At 42.1% G+C, this 23350-nt stretch overlaps 1 protein-coding gene across 2 annotated transcripts in view; it reads left to right on the top strand.

The window, feature by feature from the left end:
• Positions 1 to 23350, top strand: part of ivns1abpa (influenza virus NS1A binding protein a) — a 51246-nt gene that overhangs the window by 7683 nt on the left and 20213 nt on the right. Inside the window, exons 1-2 of one of the 2 annotated variants that reach the window (XM_039002907.1) lie at positions 2766 to 2956; positions 22816 to 23103. The gene's annotated coding sequence lies outside the window, so the exon portion shown is untranslated. Of the gene's footprint in view, positions 1 to 2765; positions 2957 to 22815; positions 23104 to 23350 lie in introns of those variants that run through there. The other variant, XM_039002908.1, reaches the window with a different exon arrangement.

Here is a 23350-nt window from a genome sequence, read left to right as displayed (position 1 = left end):
TATAGGGAGGAGGTCAGAGACCTGGCCGGGTGGTGCCAGTATAACAACCTATCCCTCAACGTAACCAAGACTAAGGAGATGATTGTGGACTACAGGAAAAGAAGGACCGAGCACGCCCCCATTCTCAACGACGGGGCTGTAGTGGAGCAGGTAGAGAGCTTCAAGTTCCTTGGTGTCCACATCACCAACAAACTAGAATGGTCCAAACACACCAAGACAGTCGTGAAGAGGGCACGACAAAGCCTATTCCCCTTCAGGAAACTAAAAAGATTTGGCATGGGTCCTGAGATCCTCAAAAGGTTCTACAGGTGCAACATCGAGAGCATCCTGACTGGTTACATCACTGCCTGGTACGGCAATTGCTCGGCCTCCGACCGCAAGGCACTACAGGGGTTACATCACTGGGGCTAAGCTGCCTGCCATCCAGGACCTCTACACCAGGCGGTGTCAGAGGAAGGCCCTAAAAATTGTCAAAGACCACAGCCACCCCAGTCATAGACTGTTCTCTCTACTACCGCATGGCAAGCGGTACCGGAGTGCCAAGTCTAGGACAAAAAGGCTTCTCAACAGTTTTGACCCCCAAGCCATAAGACTCCTGAACAGGTAATCAAATGGCTACCCGGACTATTTGCATTGGGTGACCCACCACCCGCCAACCCCTCTTTTACGCTACTGCTACTCTCTGTTTATCATATATGCATAGTCACTTTAACCATATCTACATGTACATACTACCTCAATCAGCCCGAGTAACCGGTGCCGGTATATAGCCTCGGTGCTGTTATAGCCTCGCTACTGTATGTAGCTACTGTTATTTTTCACTGTCTTTTTACTGTAGTTTATATTTCTTTACTTACCTATTGTTCACCTAATACCTTTTTTGCACTGTTGGTAAGTAAGCATTTCACTGTAAGGTCTACTACACCTGTTGTATTCGGCGCATGTGACAAATAAACTTTGATTTGATTTGACGATGAGTTTGGGTCTTCTGTCTTGTAAATGTCAAGTGTGTCCCGCCCTACCAAATTAAGGACATTATGCATACACACAAAAGGGTAAGGAACCAGGTGAAATCTGATGCAGGCGGACATTGTTTGTCAGCGATAAACAGAGAATGCTGAGCAGACTGCCAAGCAACAGGTCCTCCATTTCAAAGCCTCTGTAAAGAGCATGACCAAATCAAACACATTGGCTGAGTCCGGAATAACATCATGTTTTAATACACTATAGGCTCTCACTCAGCCAGAAATGTGACATCTCCCTGCGTTGGTAACAGCCAGCGTGACAATGACTATGTCTCCATGCCTAAATACCAGCCTGCACCAACCACCACTGTTCTGTTTTGCCACGATCCCTTGATTCATCCCACCCAGACACCATACACCACTGTTCTGTTTTGCCACGATCCCTTGATTCATCCCACCCAGACACCATACACCACTGTTTTGACAAATTTGATCTGTGTGTTGACTACCCCCCTGGGCTTGGTTGTTAGGTTAGCCCTCTGGTCTTACATACAAAGGACAGGCAGATCTCTTCTAAAGTAGGGCTTTGGCTCAACTCTATTGTGCCATTACTGTCACTGAATCAGTGGGCGGGAGGAGCCAGGTTACAGAACACAGGCTAATTAGCATGAGACTCATGTGGCTACAGTTTGTGATCCCTTAATCTGATCTAATCACTGTAGAGTACAGTAGACTAGTATAAGGTCTTAGCAACCATGCAGGGATCTATCTGAAGGTATGCCTTCCTCCCTGATGATGATGTCTGTAGGGGATAGCGGCTCTCGGGGACAGGATCTCCTAGCATCTCATGAGGCCTCATCAGGAGAGGAACAACAAGGTACTCATAAGAGAGTCGGGCTCAGGCAGAATATCGGTAGGCCTAGCGGCTCTAGCCTATATCTAGTCTGTATACAAGACTAATCACCATCGGTAGGCAGTATACAGTAGGCTAGTCCCGATTTGTGGCGATACTGTAACACATTTACATTGAAAACATTTTTTTACGACCCTTGTCTGTCACGAATGTTGAATCAAAATAGACTTGAACTTACTCTGCTGATTGTCTGTCTGGTTGGTCCTTCAGCTGGTCTAAATTTGAGACAAAATATCCACAGTATTGTTAAACCAACTTCAAAACGTTGGTCTCCGTATGTGAAAATCAAGATAATTGCTCATGACCTAAGCACAGAAGTACTTGCACGCAATGCATGCATACTTACCGATGTCATGCAGGCGTTTACATGGTTTTGCGCATGTCCCAGGTGATAGAACTTTTAACGTCAGTAACGTTACCAGCGCTCTAAAAAGTGGGTAAATAATACTTCCCTGTGCATATTTTGTCTAAAATCTGACCAGCTGAAGGACCTACCGCACATACAACCCTGTAGAGTAAGTTCAAATGTATTTTTATTCAACAATCTGGCTTGTAAGTAAGCTTTCCACGTTTTTGCAGTGCTTTGTTTGATAGTATACCAATAATTGGTATAATAGTCTGATTTATAAGGCAAACAATAGGCCTGCTATCAAATCACTAGCAGTATGTCCTATGACTTAATCAAAGTCTAAAGTAAAATGATTAAATTAAATTATACTTTCCAGCAGATACAGAAGAAGTTGGAGAAATATAGGCCTGTTTCAGACATCTATTCATTACACAACTACTTGCCGCCCCGCCTGGTTGTACGTACTTTCCCGCAGGCTGGCCTAGACGTTGCTACGTCACCGGCAGGGTGGCACTTGCCAGTGTCTTTTTGAACGCGCTAGAGCAACCCAGACACTATTCATTCAACTTGTCTGTGCTTCAGTCACGTTGGAGAGCGAGAGGGACAGAGCGAGAGGAAACCTGACAGAAAACTGAACCGTGCCAACTGCATCGTATTCGCTGTACCCACACAGACAACTCTGAATTTACATTAAATATGTCTATCACCATCTGCTGTCAAAAGCCCCAGGTAAGCTTTTATTTTTACAAAATATAGCTAGCGGATTGTCATTGTAGGCTACATCGTGTACTGTACGTAGACTACTGGAGGAAATGGTTGCAAACGACGTGGTCATGGCTAACAGGGATCCAGCTTTTGTAAAATGAACGTCAGATTTGACTTTTTATAGCAGGTTAGGATTTACGCAGCAGGTTAGGCGAATTAACCTAGCAGGTTAGGATAATTGGGTTAAGTTTGGGAAAAGGGTTAGTTTATATGCAAACATTTTAACTTGACCAAACGAGGTGGTTTGCTTGGTTTTATACGCTGACCTCTGTGAGGTCGTTGTTCTAGAGCTAGAATAGAGTCTTTACTGAACTGTCGATGTTTTAACTTGAATCGGCGATGGTTGTTACATTGTTGTTACATTGCATCTTCCCGCCTTATAGCGGGAGAACGCGGAACGGATGGACACGAGCGTGTCGTTGGCAACACAGCGGTTAGTGCAATGACAATTTATCAGAAACAAATCAGTTGATATTATGCTGCATCGCATACCAATTGTTGGTAGGTTTTTGTAAGAAAAACAATCTGTACATATTGATTTGTGAATTCGCTTGTCCGGACATGTTCTCACTGGCTGGCAAAGGGGGGGGGGGGGCAGGCAGACCTACCACAAAAGAGCTAATGTTAACTAGTATCGTTCCGTTTTCCTCTTTTGTAATACACAGTAATCGCCTCGTGTTCATTTTTTGTGTGTGCGTAGTTAGTAGTGTAAAGTCAAGCTGGTGAGATTTTGGCTCCACTGACCTACATTCGGATAGTAGGGGACCGGTAGGTAGACAAAGACAAAGGCTAGTCATAATGCCGGGGGCTGTGGTCTGCTCTCTCTCTCTATGGCGGGCACAATATGATGCAAGCATGCGCCAATGTACGTTCTGCGCGCCCCCAGACGAGGCTCAGCGACAGACAGGTTGAGCCAGCCAATAGAACTGCTTCAGAATGGACCTATCATCTCAGAGGGGCGGTTGTTACGCTCTCTGGGACTGCCCACCGACTGTGTTGGCAGCAGCGTGGAAACACATGGGTACAATTTGTCCTTTTCCCCTTTCGAGATTGATACATTGTACCACTATTTTATTCCGTGTTACTCTTGGCATTATTTAAAGGAAAGGTTCACCCATTTTGAATGGTATATTGTTTTTGTGCATCTCTGAGTGATGTTCTATCGATTCCCTGGGTCATTTCATGTTTTCTTGTGTATCTGAGTTATTGTGGTTCAAGCAAGCAGAAATCCGGCCGGTATGACGTAGCATTGTGATAAAGTCGCTCTCACTACACTGGAAGTTAATAGGAAAACGACTTTTATATCGCAGAAACGTTTAAAAATCATGTCAGATTTAAATACTGGCTGATGTCATAACTCCAGGAGAATGTCTCCTCTCGAATGAGCCATTGATCATATTTTTGTGGTATTCCTACCCCGAGAAATTTGTAATTTAACGGAGGGTCTAGCACATTTGTCTGCCTCTAGGCCAGGGTGCATTGCATGGTGCATTTGCCAGAGATATTATAGAAAGGAGATAGAAATCCAATGAATGAAGGAACGTATAACGCAGCACCCAGCAGAGTGTCGACGAAATGTGTTCACGATGTCATGCTTCTTCACATGGTTGCTAAGCTAACAGTCACGCAATCCCTTCTCAAAGTCGTTGTATATGTGGAGAAAATTGCCTATTTTCCTCTAAAGTACGTAATGTCACAATTCCAAAAGCTATACGATATTACAGATAGTAAGTTAATTATCTTGCGTCATAGAAATGTGATGTACTTCTTGTTGACGAAATTCCTGCAAATGTTGGGGTTTTGGAGAGCGCTCCTTGTCCCATAATCGCCCAGAATGCACCGCGTGGCCCATTGACGTAGAATGGACACCGTTTCCCATCTCCTCAAAAGTATGTCTGAGGTTGCGAATGTTAGACTCCACCCTGAGGCACATCGATCTACAGGTTGAACATGGTGAGATTGTAGATTCCTAGATTGATAGCGTGGTTTTAGGCGATTTTACAGCTAACTACCTACTTGACATGCTACTATTGTCTTTGGTATTATTGTGTGTAGCTATGTTTGCTAGCTAGCCAGACTAAAGAGAGCATTGCATTGTAGATTTTGTATTCGACTTGAGCTGCAACAGATTTCCACAACGATTTTCCATGTTGTTACCAACCTTATTATAATGCCAAAATGAAACATTTGTTCACAAAAAAATATTGTTCTCACATATTAGTGTTATGTAACACTGTAAATTAAAGGAATGAGTTGTTTTGGGTGGAATTTTCCTTTAATGCCACAGACTGAAAATAAATTTGTGCGTTTACCTATCAATTTTTTGATTTGTTGGTATTTTGGTCCATTAATGAGTATTTCCAAAAAGCAAATATAAAAATGTCAAACTTGATGAAAATGTATATTTAGTTTAGTTTATCATACTACTGTCATTTTAACCACTTTAAAATGAACATACATCAATAATTTCAAAGCTCATTACATAAAATTACACATTTAAAAGCGTTACAAAAGTGGACTATATTTAGTAACTTACTTTAAAGATGGTGATTGGGTCTAAATGGGCATTATTCTACATTCGGTGTAGTTGTCTTTAACTGCAATTTCTTAGATATGTTCTCCAGACTTGCTCAGAGGGAATTGTTGATGTGTTGTATAAAAAAACAAAAATGCATTTTACGTACATGTCTTTAGTATTTTACAGATAGAAAGAAGAAAAAAGTATTTATCTGCAATCTGCTGTGGACAAGTCCGGTCTTGGAGTATCTTAACAAAATGAAACCAAAATATTTAGACTGACTTCATCCAGTGTCCAGAAAAATGGATTTACGTGATATGCAAATATGTGCATATTTAATGATATCACCTAATTTGCATATTTTTTATAAAATATATCAAAACCATTGTAATACAAAAAAGTTGTGTTTTGTGTCTACATTCAACTGGTAAAACGTTATTGTGATATAATTTTCAGGGCCATTTTTTTCCCTATGAGGGTGTGTTGCCTGGCCTTAAAGATACTCCAGTCTCTCTAGCACCTCACATCGCAATAGGTGGTCTAAGTATCTTCATGATATCCAATGCTCTGGTTTCTGTGAAAATAAAACCTTGATGATTGTGATTTTTACACCCCGGCTTAGCTTGCTGTATTTGTAATTTATATAATGGGTGGAGATACTACAATGTGAAAACGTGGGCGTGGCAATCTGCCATACTAGCCTACTGCTCGGGATACCATTATGTTCCACTGTGGCCTGGCTTTAGCATTCTGGGGACTTCTAATTGTTGTCTGTTTTCTGCACCATTGTGATTAAACAGTCAGATGGAAACCGAGAGAGAAAAAACGTTTAGAAAAATAGTAACCCCCTGTGGTAGTATCTTTTTCTTTCTCCCCTGCCTGTTTCTCTACCAGCCTGTCTGTCTGTACCTCAATCTTACTGTCGCTTCATTTCTCGTCTCCCAGTCGGTCTTGCTTTTCAACACCCTCCTTGTCGTCCCAAAGATTCGGCCTGGTGTGATCAAGTCGTCCCCTTGACTCCTCTGATTTCCCAAAACGAACAGTCTAGTTCATGTGAAAGTGCTTACCAGTATCTACTCTTATTAATGTATATTTCCTCTAGTCTTTACACTCTCCTTACTACAGTCTGCAGTTAGTGTACTGTACTCTAGCAGGCGCATGGAGGTTGAGTTTATCGTTCCGCCTCCGTGCCCAACCAACACTAATGTATAGAGCCAGCTGGCCAGAAGATTGATCTGTATTCTACTCCTGGCCACCTGATCTTAAAGGTTAAAACAGATGTCTGAAGGGAAGGAACAGGGTTAGCTAATTTTGCTTATCATTCACACATAATCAACCCCTGAAATGTAGCCAGACTAACAGGGTTGGCATGCTGAATGTTTGTGGTCTATAACGCATTGTGCTTTATGAAGACTTTATACAGTACCAGTCAAAAGTTTGGACACACCTACACATTCAAGGGGTTTTCTTTATTTATACTATTTTCTACATTGTAGAATAATAGTGAAGAAAACAAAACTATGAAATTACACATATGGAATCATGTGGTAACCAAAAAAGTGTTAAACAAATTAAATCTATTTTACATTTGAGATTCTTCAATGTAGCCACCCTTTGCCTTGACAGCTTTGCACACTCTTGGCATTCTCTCAACCAGCTTCACCTGGAATGCTTTTCCAAAAGTATTGGAAGGAGCTCCCACATATGCTGAGCACTTGTTGGCTGCTTTTCCTTCACTCTGCGGTCCAACTCATCACAAACCATCTCAATTGGGTTGAGGGCAGGTGATTGTGGAGGCCAGGTCATCTGATGCAGCACTCCATCACTCTCCTTCTTGGTCAAATAGCTCTTACATAACCTGGAGGTGTGTTGGGTCATTGTCCTGTGGAAAAACAAATTATACTCCCACTAAGAGCAATCCAGATGGGTTGGCTTATTGCTGCAGAATGCTGTGGTAGCCATGCTGGTTAAGTGTGCCTTGCATTCTAAATAAATCACAGACAGTGTCACCAGCAAACCACCATCACCCCTCCTCCTCCATACTTCACGGTGGGAACCACATACGCGGAGATCATCCGTTCACCTACTCTGCGTCTCACAAAGACACTGCGGTTGGAACCAAAAATCGCAGATTTGGACTCATCAGACCAAAGGACAGATGTCCACCGGTCTAATGTCCATTGCTCGTGTTTCTTGGCCAAAGCAAGTCTCTTCTTGTTATTGATGTCCTTTAGTAGTGGTTTCTTTGCAGCAATTCGACCATGAAGGCCTGATTCATGCAGTCTCCTCTGAACAGTTGATGTTGAGATGTGTCGGTTATTTCGAGTCTGTGAAGCATTTATTTGGGTAGCAATTTCTGAGGCTGGTAACTCTAATGAACTTATCCTCTGCAGCAGAGGGAACTCTGGGTCTTTCTTTCCTGTGGCAGTCCTCATGAGAGCCAGTTTCATCATAGCACTTGATGGGTTTTGCGACTGCACTTGAAGAAACTTTAAAAGTTCTTGAAATGTTCCGGATTGACTGAACTTCGTGATGGACTGTCATTTCTCTTGCTTATTTGAGCTGTTCTTGCCATAATGTGAACTTAGCCCTTGCCCTATTTGGTAAGAGACCATCTCCTGTATACCACCCCTTCCTTGTCACAACACAACTGACTGGCTCAAACGCATTAAGAAGGAAAGAAATTCCACAAATTAACTTTTAACAAGGTCCACCTGTTCATTCCAGGTGACTACCTCATGAAGCTGGTTGAGAGAATGCCAAGAGTGTGCAAAGCTGTCATCAAGGCAAAGGGTGGCTACTTTGAAGAATCTTACATGTAAAATGTATTTTGATTTGTTTAACACTTTTTGGGGTTACTACGTGATTCCATATCTGTTATTTCATAGTTTTGATGTCTTCACTATTATTATACAATGTATAAAATGGTAAAAATAAAGAAAAACCCTTGAATTAGTTGGTGTGTCTATATGTGTGTGTGTCCCCCCCCTGTTCAGAATGATTATCGGAATCCGGGGAGTGGTGCTTTTAATTAGGGCTGAAAATCCCGTGTCCCTGTGATTGAGAAAGGTGGAGAGCTGTGGAAGGAGCAGAGAGCGAGGTGGGGAAGAGAGGTATAGGGTGAGAAAGAGGAGAGTGATTTAGGAGAATGAGGCAGGCAGGGGATAGGGAGGAGTCAGAGGGCGGGGGAGTGAATGGAGAGAAGGGGAGGGGACAGGAAAGGAGCAGAGAGGCTGTGGTGCATTCAGGGGTCTCCTGGCAGATGTTGCACAACTGTTAGTGGGCCGACCAACCCACATCTGTACAGACGGGGGGCTGTGCCCTCACTGACCTACCACACACACTGTACATACTGTAAACTGGTGTACAAACAGACCCTTGATTCAACTATTGCTAACATGCTCAGACACGGACATACACACATACAGTTACACACACATTCCATTTTATAACCAGTCTGGCTCACTCTTGTCACTTCATTCTGCATGCAAGCTATGGCACATCCACCATCCTAACACACACACACACACACACACACACTGAGAGTGGGTGGGAGACACACCAGGTTAAAAAAACATACCAGATGTTCTGGACCGTGCCTCAGTCTGGTGTAAGTCATGTGACATGCTGTTCTTTTCCACAGCAATGCAATGCACCAGATGTAGGCTGTGCCTCAGTCTGGTGTAAGTCATGTGACATGCTGTTCTTTTCCACAGCAATGCAATGCATTTTTCATAGTTTATTTTCTTCCTCGTCCTGTACTCCTGACATGCAAGCACCACTCCAACATCAACATATGTGAAAATTGCACGTATCTACAAAACAGTTGTAAAAAAATATATAAAGGAAGATGAGTGTTTCCAATGACATCATCGACCAATTAGTAGGCAATACCTACTCAGATTTGGTTGAAGTCACATGATGCACACCGATGATGTCATTGGAAATCCTCATCTTCTCTCTTTTACCACAAAACAGAACCATTTTCACATACAGTGCATTCTGAAAGTATTCAAACCCCTTGACCTTTTCCATATTTTGTTATGTTACAGCCTTATTTTAAAATTGATTTAAATTGTTGATGAGATAGACATAGGCTAGTGCTTTTGCTGTTCGTTACACGTCTTGTTGGCTGACGAAAGGTAAATGTCGACAGTTCTCCTAACATCGTCAATGTGCACCTCGGAATTTGATAAGAAGGACGCGCATCGTTGCATCCCTGATGTGTCGGTCTTCCCTAGTAGCCTACTTCAGAGCTGCGATGCCCTTGAGAATTGAGATATCTGAGAGAGGCGTGAGTGAGAGGTGCTTCGGAGCAGGGCGACTGGCATCCGGGGGGAAGGGAATTATAATTATTATATTCAGCCCATAGGCACAACGGCCAATTTGACTGCAAGGCATGGATTTTTTTTAGGGGGCATTAAGGCCACACTAGGAGGCATCGACGGCCATGGCGGGAAATTCGAGGCCTGGCGACAAGGTTCAAGACACATTATATATTTTTTCAGTGTCAAGTAAGGCCACAGAGATGGTAGCCTATGATTAAAACAGTAAGCCATTTCAGCTAACATATCCAGGGAATGCATATTGACCTTTATGCTATATTATATATTTAGAAGTGAGAAATGCATTTTACAGTTGAAGTCGGAAGTTTACATACACTTAGGTTGGAGTCATTAACTCGTTTTTCAACCACTCCACAAATTTCTTGTTAACAAACTATAGTTTTGGCAAGTCGCTTAGGACATCTACTTTGTGCATGACACAAGTAATTTTTACACCAATTGTTTACAGACAGATTATTTCACTTATAATTCACTGTATCACAATTCCAGTGGTTCAGAAGTTTACATACACTAAGTTGACTGTGTCTTTTAACTTTTTATGGCTGCAGGGGCAGTATTGAGTAGCTCTGATTTAAAGGTGCCCATTTCAAACGGCCTCGTACTCAATTCTTGCTCGTACAATATGCATATTATTATTACTATTGGATAGAAAACACTCTCTAGTTTCTAAAACCGTTTGAATTATATCTGTGAGTCAAACAGAACTCATTTGGCACAAACTTCCTGACCAGGAAGTGGAAAGTCTGAAATCGAGGCTCTGTTCTTCTCCCTGCCTATACATGGGCATGATACGTAAGAGTCTACGTGCACTTCATAGACCTTCCCCTGGATGTCAAGAGGCTGTGAGAGAAGAAATTTCGTGTTTATCTTGGTCTGAAGTGGAATACAGGCTCTTTGTATGACGTGTCCCTCATTTCCGGTACTCTGAGGAGCGCGAGGTGGACAGTGGGATTGCCTTCTGTTTAGCTGCCGTTATGGACGACTACTATCTCCGGCTTTGATTTTATTTGATACATGTGACCATATCATCGTAAAGTATGTTTTTTCAATATAGTTTAATCAGATTATTGAAATTTTTTCGGGAGTTTTGCCGTGTTCCGTTCTCTGACTTTGTTGACGATGGAGAGATCCGTGCCACTTGGCTAGTGCGCGTGCTAAATGAAGAGGGAAAGTTGCCGTTCTAAATCCAAACAACGACTGTTCTGGACAAAGGACACCTTGTCCAACATTCTTTTTTTATTTTTATTTTTTTCTCCCCAATTTTCGTGGTATCCAATCGCTAGTAATTACTATCTTGTCTCATCGCTACAACTCCCGTACGGGCTCGGGAGAGACGAAGGTCGAAAGCCATGCGTCCTCCGAAGCACAACCCAACCAAGCCGCACTGCTTCTTAACACAGCGCGCCTCCAACCCGGAAGTCAGCCGCACCAATGTGTCGGAGGAAACACCGTGCACCTGGCCCCCTTGGTTAGCGCGCACTGCGCCCGGCCCGCCACAGGAGTCGCTGGAGCGCGATGAGACAAGGATATCCCTACCGGCCAAACCCTCCCTAACCCGGACGACGCTAGCCCAATTGTGCGTCGCCCCACGGACCTCCCGGTCGCGGCCGGCTGCGACAGAGCCTGGGCGCGAACCCAGAGACTCTGGTGGCGCAGTTAGCACTGCGATGCAGTGCCCTAGACCACTGCGCCACCCGGGAGGCCCTCTTGTCCAACATTCTGATGAAAGATCAGCAAAAGTAAGAAACATTTTATGATGCTATTTCATATATCTGTCGTACATGTGAACTAGTCGTGGGCGGCCAACGTTTGGGTACTCTAGCTATACCGAACCTGCATATCGAAATGAAGTTATTTTTAGAATTCTAACACTGCGATTTCATTAAGAACTAATGGATCTATCATTTCCTATACAACATGTATTTTTTAGTTATGTTTATGAATAGCTATTTGGTCAGAATATGTGTGTCAGAAAAAGTGTCAGGAAAAATCCGGACGTAGTGGGAAAAAGTAGCTAAGTTAGCATAATGTGTAACCATTGATTTCAGCTCTAAATATGCACATTTTCGAACAAAACATAAGTGTATGTATAACCTGATGTTATAGGACTGTCATCTGAGGAAGAAAATCAAGGTTAGTCAAAAATTATATATCTTTTGCTTGTTTGTTACGATCGCTTACTTTTGCTACTGGGAAATTGCTTGTGTTTTTGGCTATTGTGGTAAGCTAATATAACGCTATATTGTGTTTTCGCTGTAAAACACTTGATAAATCGGAAATATTGTCTGGAATCACAAGATGCCTGTCTTTCAATTGCTGTACACTATGTATTTTTCAGAAATGTTTTATGATGAGTATTCAGTTATTTGGCGTTGGTGTCTGTAATTATTCTGTCTGCTTTCGGTGCAATTTCTGATTGTAGCTGCAATGTAAACTATGATTTATACCTGAAATATGCACATTTTTCGAACAAAACATAGATTTATTGAATAACATGTTATAAGACTGTCATCTGATGAAGTTGTTTCTTGGTTAGTTTGGTTGGTTCTTGGTTAGTTAGGTTGGCTTTGCATGCTACCTGTGCTGTGAAAAATGTCTGTCCTTTTTTGTATTTGGTGGTGAGCTAACATAAATATACGTGGTGTTTTCGCTGTAAAACATTTTAAAAATCGGACGTTGGCTGGATTCACAAGATGTGTACCTTTCATATGCTGTATTGGACTTGTTAATGTGTGAAAGTTAAATATTTAAAAAATATATATTTTGAATTTCGCGCCCTGCACTTGAGCTGGCTGTTGTCATAAGTGTACCGACGTCGGGCTTGCAGCCAGAAGAAGTTAAACAACTTGGAAAATTCCAGAAAATGATGTCATGGCTTTAGAAGCTTCTGATGGGCTAATTGGCATACTTTGAGTCAATTGGAGGTGTACCTGTGGATGTATTTCAAGGCCTACCTCCAAACTCAGTGCCTCTTTGCTTGACATCATGGGAAAATCAAAATAAATCAGCCAAGACCTCAGAAAAAAATTGTAGACCTCCACAAGTCTGGTTCATCCTTGGGAGCAATTTCCAAACGCCTGAAGGTACCGCGTTCATCTGTACAAACAATAGTACGCAAGTATAAACACCATGGGACCACGCAGCCGTCATACTGCTCAGGAAGGAGACGCGTTCTGTCTTCTAGAGATGAACGTACTTTGGTGCGAAAAGTGCAAATCAATCCCAGAACAACAGCAAAGATACTTGTGAAGATTCTGTAGGAAACAGGTACAAAAGTATCTATATCCACAGTAAAACGAGTCCTATATCGACATAACCTGAAAGGCCGTTCAGCAAGGAAGAAGCCACTGCTCCAAAACCGCCATAAAAAGCCAGACTACGGTTTGCAACATGGGGACAAAGATTGTACTTTTTGGAGAAATGTCCTCTGGTCTGATGAAACAAAAATATAACTGTTTGGAGGAAAAAGGGGGAGGCTTGCTAGCCAAAGAACACCATCCCAACCGTGAAGCACTGGGTTGGCAGCATCATGTTGTGGGGGTGCTTTGCTGCAGGAGGGACTGGTGCACTTCACAAAATAGATGGCATCATGAGGGAGGAAAATTATATGGATATATTGAAGCAACATCTCAAGACATCAGTCAGGAAGTTAAAGCTTGGTCACAAATGGCTCTTCCAAATGGACAATGACCCCAAGCATACTTCCAAAAAATGGCTTAAGGACAACGAAGTCAAGGTATTGGAGTGGCCATCACAAAATCCGGACCTCAATTTTATAGAACATTTGTGGGCAGAACTGAAAAAGCGTGTTCGAGCAAGGAGGCCTACAAACCTGACTCAGTTACACCAGCTCTGTTAGGAGGAATGCGCCAAAATTCACCCAACTTATTGTGGGAAGCTTGTGGAAGGCTACCCAACATGTTTGACCCAAGTTCAACAATTTAAAGGCAATGCTACCAAATACTAATTGAGTGTATGTAAACTTCTGACCCACTGGGAATGTGATGAAAGAAATAAAAGCTGAAATAAATCACTCTACTATTATTCTGACATTTCACATTCTTAAAATAATGTGGTGATCCTAACTGACCTAAGACAGGGAATTTGTCAGGAATTGTGAAAAACTGAGTTGAAATGTATTTGACTAAGGTGTATGTAAACTTCCGACTTCAACTGTATACTCACAGAAAGCTGTGAGTCTCCTCTCTGTAACTAGAACAATAGTAGTTGCTTTGAAAACTCACACAGCAGCAGACAGGGAAACGGAGACAGGCAGATACTTTCATAGCAGGAATCAACATAAAAATCATAGGCTGTTACTGTTGACCAAATAATGGTTTTAGAACGATCTACAGGAACGTACCGACATACGCATAATGCTTCAGGAAGAGGAAGGTCTTTCTTAGTAGCCCTAACACGCCATCATAAAATCTGTTTATTTGACCAGATTCCATTTAGTTCTTCCCCAAATTCAGTTTTGTTTTTCCAGGTTTCAGTTTTTCCTAGTTTGTTTTTCAGTTTTTCACTCTCAATTACCACATTTTTTAATAGGAAAACCACAAAGTTAGATGTTCTAAGTCTACAACAATTCTTAAACCACACTAGGAGACCACTTTTGAGGTCTGGGGTAGTTACTCTTTAATTCAAGTGCACGCCAGCCAGAAACGGTTTGGTTAGCGATGTTTCTGTAGCGCTCATTTGATTGCAGACTTTGCAAAACAAATGGCCACTGGATTGATGTAAATAATCATGATATCATGCTGCCAGGTAGACATAGGCTACTTTGTAGTCAGCATTTCATTGAGAGGTTTTCGGAAAGCCTTTCAGAAGATCAGAAGATGGTTGTCATTGCATTAGCATCACCGCTAATGGCTACACAAAGTAGTAGACAAACGTGAACACCACACAGACAGGGCATTCTAGTGCCGTTCGTTGCCTCTTCAGAAAGTTCAAGGAAAATATGAATCACTGATGTGTTTTGTTCATGTCTTCTGATAATCTTGGGTAAATTAAAGGTTCAATGCAGCTGTTTTTATCTCCAAAACAGGCAGAAATTTCAGGTGGTCTTTAAAAAAAAAAAACTCTTACACTAAAAGGGTGTAACGGCGTTCCTCCTCCTCTTCATCCGAAGAGGAGGAGCAGGGATTGAACCAAACTGCAGCGTTGTATTTAGACATAATGAATTTATTTAAGTGTAGACGAAAAACACGAACTTCACTTGAATACTTACAAAACAACAAAACGAATGTAGACAAACCTGAACATACGAACTTACATATAACACGAAGAACGCACGAACAGGAAAAATGACTACATAAAACGATGAACGAACGAAACAGTCCCGTATGGTGCAAACAAACACAGACACGGAAGACAACCACCCACGACAAACAATGTGACAACACCTACCTTAATATGATTCTCAATCAGAGGAGATGAAAACCACCTGCCTCTAATTGAGAACCATATTAGGTACCCATTAACCAACATAGAAACAGAAAACATAGACTGCCCACCCAAACTCACGTCCTGACCAACTAACACATACAAAAACTAACAGAAAACAGGTCAGGAACGTGACAAAGGGCATGATCAATTTCACAGTATTATTCCATCCTCATAGCGTTGAAATATACATAAAACACAGAACAATCATGCTTTTTCCTGTACTGTGCCTTTTTAATGAATGTTCTAATAAAGTTCAATACATTTTGTTGATTTCCATTTTGGAATATTGTTGAATTCCGTTTTAATGTCTGAATTCTGTGATTCCGTCCTCGTTTTATAGGGCCCTAGGCAAGCGATAGCAGATACTGCTGGTAAGCAGCTAACCAAGTGGACCACACAGCCACAGGCAGACACGGGTCTTAAAGCTGATCCAACCAGGTCTTCCCAGTACGATCATCTATCATTTACCTCCCTGTGCTCTGTTGCCAAGAAACCAACAGATTAAGCCTGTTTTTTTTGCCCTACGGTTTAGTTACACTCAAAAGCGGCTTTGTTGAATGAAGGCCCAGTGTGATAGGAGAGTCGGATAGGATTCACCACAAGGCTGACTGGCTACTTCTATAAATCTCAGGGTTAAGATTATATCCTGGGACCTCAGCTCAGCTGCATCCGTCTAGCCAGAGCAGAGAAGCGCAGAATAAGGCGTTTATGTTTAACATAAAGGAGTATTCCATTCCCCCGAGTGTGATCGTTTTAAGACCTATCGACTCAAATGGCCATGGCTGGCTTGTGGCTACACCGCCGATGTCGACCCAGAGGTTTTTAAAGCTTTTCTTCAGTCTGCCATGATAGTGGGAATCAATGGTGCATCTTCACTGATAACTGGTGTCACATACAACTGTTGTTTGCTGTTGTACTGAAGTGGTGGTTCCTGGGGAGGAGGAAAGTCTCTCACACACAACCAGCTGAGGCCAAAAGAAAAGGCTTCAGAAAAGTCTTTCACACATTGTCTTAATGGCGGTTTTAAGAGTGAAGTGGTGGTTCCTGAAGAGGTGGACAGTCAGACACACAACACACACACAACACTCAACGCGACTTGTTGAGCACCATAGTTGTCAGCACCAGTGACAGCAGTTAGGTTGGCTGTAACATTGCAGTTAGGTTGGCTGTAACATTGCAGTTAGGTTGGCTATAACATTGCATTTAGGTTGGCTATAACATTACAGTTAGGTTGGCTATAACATTGCAGTTAGGTTGGCTGTAACATTACAGTTCGGTTGGCTATAACATTACAGTTCGGTTGGCTATAACATTACAGTTAGGTTGGCTATAACATTGCAGTTAGGTTGGCTATAACATTACAGTTAGGTTGGCTATAACATTGCAGTTAGGTTGGCTGTAACATTACAGTTAGGTTGGCTATAACATTGCATTTAGGTTGGCTATAACATTGCATTTAGGTTGGCTATAACATTGCAGTTAGGTTGGCTGTAACATTACAGTTCGGTTGGCTATAACATTACAGTTAGGTTGGCTATAACATTGCAGTTAGGTTGGCTATAACATTACAGTTAGGTTGGCTATAACATTGCAGTTAGGTTGGCTGTAACATTACAGTTCGGTTGGCTATAACATCACAGTTAGGTTGGCTATAACATTACAGTTAGGTTGGCTATAACATTACAGTTAGGTTGGCTATAACATTGCAGTTAGGTTGGCTATAACATTACAGTTAGGTTGGCTATAACATTGCAGTTAGGTTGGCTGTAACATTACAGTTAGGTTGGCTATAACATTGCATTTAGGTTGGCTATAACATTGCAGTTAGGTTGGCTGTAACATTACAGTTCGGTTGGCTATAACATTACAGTTAGGTTGGCTATAACATTGCAGTTAGGTTGGCTATAACATTACAGTTAGGTTGGCTATAACATTGCAGTTAGGTTGGCTGTAACATTACAGTTCGGTTGGCTATAACATCACAGTTAGGTTGGCTATAACATTACAGTTAGGTTGGCTATAACATTGCAGTTCGGTTGGCTATAACATTGCAGTTAGGTTGGCTATAACATTGCATTTAGGTTGGCTATAACATTACAGTTAGGTTGGCTATAACATTGCAGTTAGGTTGGCTGTAACATTACAGTGAGGTTGGCTGTAACACTGCAGTGAGGTTGGCTGTAACATTGCAGTGGGGTTGGCTGTAACATTGCAGTGAGGTTGGTTGTAACATTGCAGTGAGGTTGGCTTTAACATTGCAGTTAGGTTGGCTGTAATATTGCAGTTAGGTTGGCTGTAACATTGCAGTTAGGTTGGCTGTAACATTAGTTAGGTTGGCTGTAACATTGCAGTTAGGTTGGCTGTAACATTGCAGTTAGGTTGGCTGTAACATTGCAGTTAGGTTGGCTGTAACATTGCAGTTAGGTTGGCTGTAACATTGCAGTGAGGTTGGCTGTAACATTGCAGTGAGGTTGGCTGTAACATTGCATGCACTCCATTAAAATAGAAATTGCAGTTCCATGTTGCCTAATGAATCTCACATACCCCACATCCAGATTCCCTGGAATGGTGACTGGTTCTTCCTAATATGGAAATTTTGACTTTTTTTTTTTTACTGTTCCGAGTACTCACATGATTTGTATTTTTAGAACACATTTCTCTTTAGGCCTGTGCCAACTGTGCACAACAATGACACATGTATCATTACCATTACAGATAACAGATCCTAATAGCTAAATTGACCCAAATACACTGAGTGTAGAAAACATTAGGGACTCTTTCTATGACACAGACTGACCAGGTGAATCCAGGTGAAAGCTGTGATCCCTTACTGATGTCACTTGTTAAATCCACTTCAGTAAGTGTTAATGAAGGGGAGGAGACCAGATAAAGAAGTATTTTTAAGACTTGAGACATGGATTGTGTATGTGTGCCATTCAGAGGGTGAATGGGCAAGACAAAAGATTTAAGTGCTTTTGAACGGGGTATGGTAGTAGGTGCCAGGCTGGGTTTTCACACTCAACAGTTTCCTGTGTATCAAGAATGGTCCACCACCCAAAGGACTTCCAGCCAACTTGACAACTGTGGGAAGCATTGGGGTCAACATGGGCCAGCATCCCAGTGGAACGCTTTCGACACCTTGTAGAGTCCATGCCCCAACAAATTGAGGCTGTTCTGAGGGCAAAAGGGGGTGTTCCTAACGTTTTGTACACTCAGTGAATATTCAGTCAATAAAAAAGCAAGTGCCATTGGAGATTAATTTATTGAAATCATAATGTCGCCTGGTTATATTTTATCGTGGAACACAATCTTTAAAAAGACAGTAAACTCAGCAGTGGCACTTGCTTGTAGAAGCCTATGGCTGCATAGCCTTGTTTTGGTCATTTAGCAGACAAGACGCTGACGCTGATTTCCAGAGCCCTTATCACAGTCAAGACACCTATTTTATTGTAAAAAAAAAAAAAAACATGATGTAATATAACAGAATAAAATAGAAGATAATATTTTTTCCCAAATATTTCTTTTTTGCCAGTTGGAAGTGATGCGCGTCTCTAGTGTACTCTCCAAGAGTGATCGTTTGAAACGGGGCTCAATTTGGGGCACACCATGTTGAGTTTGTGATAAAACTGTTGTCATTTGGCAAGGAATGTAGCTTGAGTGTGCACTCAGCGCACGCGCGTGTGTGTAGGGAGCGGTCGGAACGCAATTGAGGGTGTGATGCTTGGCTTGTTTGTTTTTTTTGTGCCCGGCAGATGGACAACTAGAACAGATTTAACGTTGTTTTAAAGATAACATTTCACTTGCCCCTTCGGGCAGCCACAATGCACATTCCACCAAATAGTTTTACAGTATTTGAAGAAAAAACATGATCTCTGGGTAAAGATGGGAGTTTTGACTTCTATAGAACTCGTTCTCCCTTCTCCTGCTGTTGTGTGTGGTTTCAATATGTAGCAGCTTCTACGCTCCCTATCCGTCCATGTCTCCACTGTGATAAAACCGTTAGCATTCCTGTGATTTATCGTCTAGGACACCCAGGACCGAGTTTGGGAAACCCTTGATTAATTCATACTGAGAGGTGGAATAACATAGCCGTGTTCACGTAGGGCTTGGTAGTCCGACTCAGCTGTATGTCTCCAGTCCACCCAATAGCATAGCTGTTGTAATGCAAAGGCATGAACACCCGACGAATGCGTGTAGATGTCTATTTCACCAGCCACATTGGCGGGTGGTCACTTGGCAGGGCTCTACAGTCAGAGCATTATATTTGCGAATTACAATATGCGAGTTAAGGTTAGTAGAGTGCTACAGTATGTTGTCGTCAAAGTATTTCTGCTGTTTTGTTTCATGGCTGCTAATCGCACAAAGAAATAGGAATCTTATATCCCACCTGGCGCAGAAGCGCTGCCTGGTGAGGAGCTGTGCGCAATGAATGAAGTGCTGATGGATTTCATTTTGGAGGCGCTGTAAACAGGCATTAACTTCTAGTTCCTCCCAAACCCGGATCCGGGAGCACCCCCCACCAGTAAAAAAGCTGACTAGCATAGCCTAGCATAGCGTCACAAGTAAATACTAGCATCTAAATATCATTAAATCACAAGTCCAAGACACCAGATGAAAGATACACTTCTTGTGAATCCAGCAATCATTTCTGATTTTTAAAATGTTTTACAGGGAAGACACAATATGTAAATCTATTAGCTAACCACGTTAGCAAAAGACACCATTTTTCTTAGTCCACCATTTTTTCTCTCCACCAGTAGCTATCACCAATTCGACCAAATAAAGATATTGATAGCCACTAACCAAGAAAAAACCTCATCAGATGACAGTCTGATAACATATTTATTGTATAGCATAGGTTTTGTTAGAAAAATGTGCATATTTCAGGTAGAAATCATAGTTTGCCATTGCAGCCACCATCACAAATCTCCTCAAAGCGACTAGAATTACTACAGAGAGCAACGTGTATTACCAATTTACTCATCATAAAACATTTCTTAAAAATACACAGCGCACAGCAATGGAAAGACACAGATCTTGTGAATTCAGACAATATTTCAGATTTTCTAAGTGTTTTACAGCGAAAACACAATAAATCGTTATATTAGCATACCACATGTGCAAACTTTACCCCAGCATTGATTCAAGGCAAAGAGAGCGATAACGTTATCACCACCAAAATATATTAATTTTTTCACTAACCTTCTCAGAATTCTTCAGATGACACTCCTGTAACATCATATTACAACATACATATAGAGTTTGTTCGAAAATGTGCATATTTAGCCACAAAAATCGTGGTTATACAATGAGAATAGTAGCCAAACTGGCCAGAAAATGTCGGGCGCCATCTTGGAGAGTGATCTAGTCTAATCAATAAATAATCATAAACTTGACTAAAAAATACAGGGTGGACAGCAATTGAAAGACAAATTAGTTCTTAATGCAATCGCTGAATTACATTTTTAAAATTATCCTTACTGTGCAATACAGGGTGCGCCAAAGCGAAGCTACCCCAAAAAAAATGGCGGATAATGCATTTAACATTTTTCAACAGAACAACGATTTATCAGCATAAATAGTTCTTACTATTAGCTGAACTTCCATCAGAATCTTGGGCAAGGTGTCCTTTCTCCGGTCTAATCGTCTTTTGGTCGAAAGATGTCCTCTTGTCATGTCGAAATGGCCACTAACGTTCGGCATCTACAGGAAAAGTGTCCAACTCTTCAAAGTGCGTCACAAAGAAATGCCTGAAAATCGCAATAAACTGACATAAATTGCTATAAGTCGGTTTAAATTAACTACCTTATGATGTCTTTAACACCTATAACGAGTACAAACATGACCGGAGATATATTACTGGCTAAACCAAAGCTTGGAAGGAGGCCAGTCCGACGTCCATCGTGCGTCAAGCGCAGGGAAGAAAAGAAAGGTACTTCCGCCTTTTGGTCTTTTATAAAGTCCCAGATTGCGCAATCGACTCCATTCAAATTGTCACCACTTACTGACATCTAGAGGAAGGCGGAGGCAGTGTTTGTAGCCCCATAGCATTCACAGGGACTTAAAAACTGACCTGGGAACAGAGGCCAAGATTTCTGAAATCTCACTCCCTGGCAGGAAAAGTGCTGTAGAATGAGTTCTGTTTCACTCAGAGACATAATTCCAACGGTTTTAGAAACTAGAGTGTTTTCTATCCAATAATAATAATAATATGCATATTGTACGAGCAAGAATTGAGTACTAGGCAGTTTAATTTGGAGACCAATTTTTCCAAGATCGAAATAGCACCCCCCATAGGCTCAAGAGGTTAAAATTGGTCTAATTTACTCAAAAGTCTACAAAGTGAGACATTGTCCTCGTGCTTCTTGGCTATGCACATTTGTTTTTGTTCACAAGCTCTGTTGTGTTTCAACGTTAGTTTGGGTCTGCTGCTTCAACTGATAGTGACAGGCCATAGTCAGATGCCAAATCTCACACACAGTGACAGGGCTCCAGTGGCCCGGTTACCACGGTAACCTCCCACCCTTAAAGGGGCAGCTGAAAATGTTTTTCTCTGATATTTTGATTAGAAGACTCAGGTCACAAAAAAATGAAATGAAATGTAGCAATATACCACATTACTTCTTACTAATACATTTCTTGTTTTCGAAACATTACAAAGCATGCTCATCTGTTTGTTGTTTTATGTAATTATGGCCGAAAAATATTTTGTCTGGTAAAAAAATCTGAGTTGCTGGTGGACCCAAAAGTTAATTTTAGACCCTGCATGAAATGGAGGACAGTTAATGGTTTGGGTTGTGGTCTTGTGGGTGTGGCCTTAATGATGGATTTTGATTGGTGAGGGTCCTGCGGTGGGAGTTTGTGGATCCAAAGGCGTGCCAGCTAGGTGAGAGCTGTAACAGGGTCAAGACATGTCTTAAGACATTGGGGTATGCTTGGAAGAGGGCTAGTTTGAGACTGATTAGGAGCTGGTGGTTGGGCTGGGCTGGTTGGCACGTAGTAGAGGGGGCAGGGCAGGGAATAGAGCTAGTTTGAGACTGATTAGGAGCTGGTGGCTGGGCTGGTTGGCACGGTGGAGTGGGCAGGGCAGGGATCTGAGGGGCAGGCCTTACTACAAAAGGCCACATGCCTGGAAAAGACTTGAGAGAGGGACACTGAAGGAGTGGGAAAGGGGGGGGGGGGGACTATTTTAGTGACTGGACTGTCAGTGTGCTGCTTGACTGCAGAGGGTCAATCTGCCTGCCTAGTGGAGATGCCATGAGGCCGGTTTCAACACGTGGCTCGACTTCAGACCTTCATGCTCTGATCATACTTTCTTTTTGAATTTTAAGTAATTTAATTTTAGTTTAATTTCAAACCAGTGGTTGCTATCCTATCTCTCTCTCTCTGTGTGCACTGCTGTTTTGGGATAATCTAGTTGACAAATGTATTCTCTGTCCTCTCTTATCCCTCCTCTCTCTTCTCTCTTGTCCCTACTCTCTCTCCTCTTGTCCCTCCTCTCTCTCCTCCAGGTTATAATGCACGACCAACACAGAAAAAGTTTGACTCTATAGCCAACGGGATCCTGAGGACTTGATTACAGTCGCTTCAAGCCTGATAGTTTGCATCGGTGCAGCTCCCCCCGGCTCACACCCCTCTGGACGACTGGCATTGCCCCCACCCCCTCCTCCTCCGCTGGTAGAGAAGACTTGGGTTCCCTTGTGGTCTCTGTCTACTTTGCCTTTGTCTTCTCTCCCATCGTCCCCTGTTGGTTTACTGGTACCAGTAACACTCCCCGGAGTTACGTCATTCTGTATTAGGTAAGGCAATTATTACTAATGCATGAGGCAGATTACACACACACACAATGCACATGTGCCTAATCCAAATCCTCATTGTGATCATGAATTAATTAAACAAGTTTTTATGAACAATGCCAGCATCGTTGGTCGTTGGGCGGGGAGGGTGTAAGGGGAGACTCCAGTTGATTGATGGGTGGGATGGGAAGGGGTGGGAGGCATACTTTAGGGGAAAAGAAAATGACAAAACTAAATAAAAAAAGTTGGT

The sequence above is a fragment of the Salvelinus namaycush genome, chromosome 10 (genome assembly GCF_016432855.1).
Source record: "Salvelinus namaycush isolate Seneca chromosome 10, SaNama_1.0, whole genome shotgun sequence".
Lineage (NCBI taxonomy): Eukaryota > Metazoa > Chordata > Actinopteri > Salmoniformes > Salmonidae > Salvelinus > Salvelinus namaycush.
The sequence above is the reverse complement of the archived record's forward strand: the minus strand, read 5'-3'. Positions and strand labels throughout refer to the sequence as shown.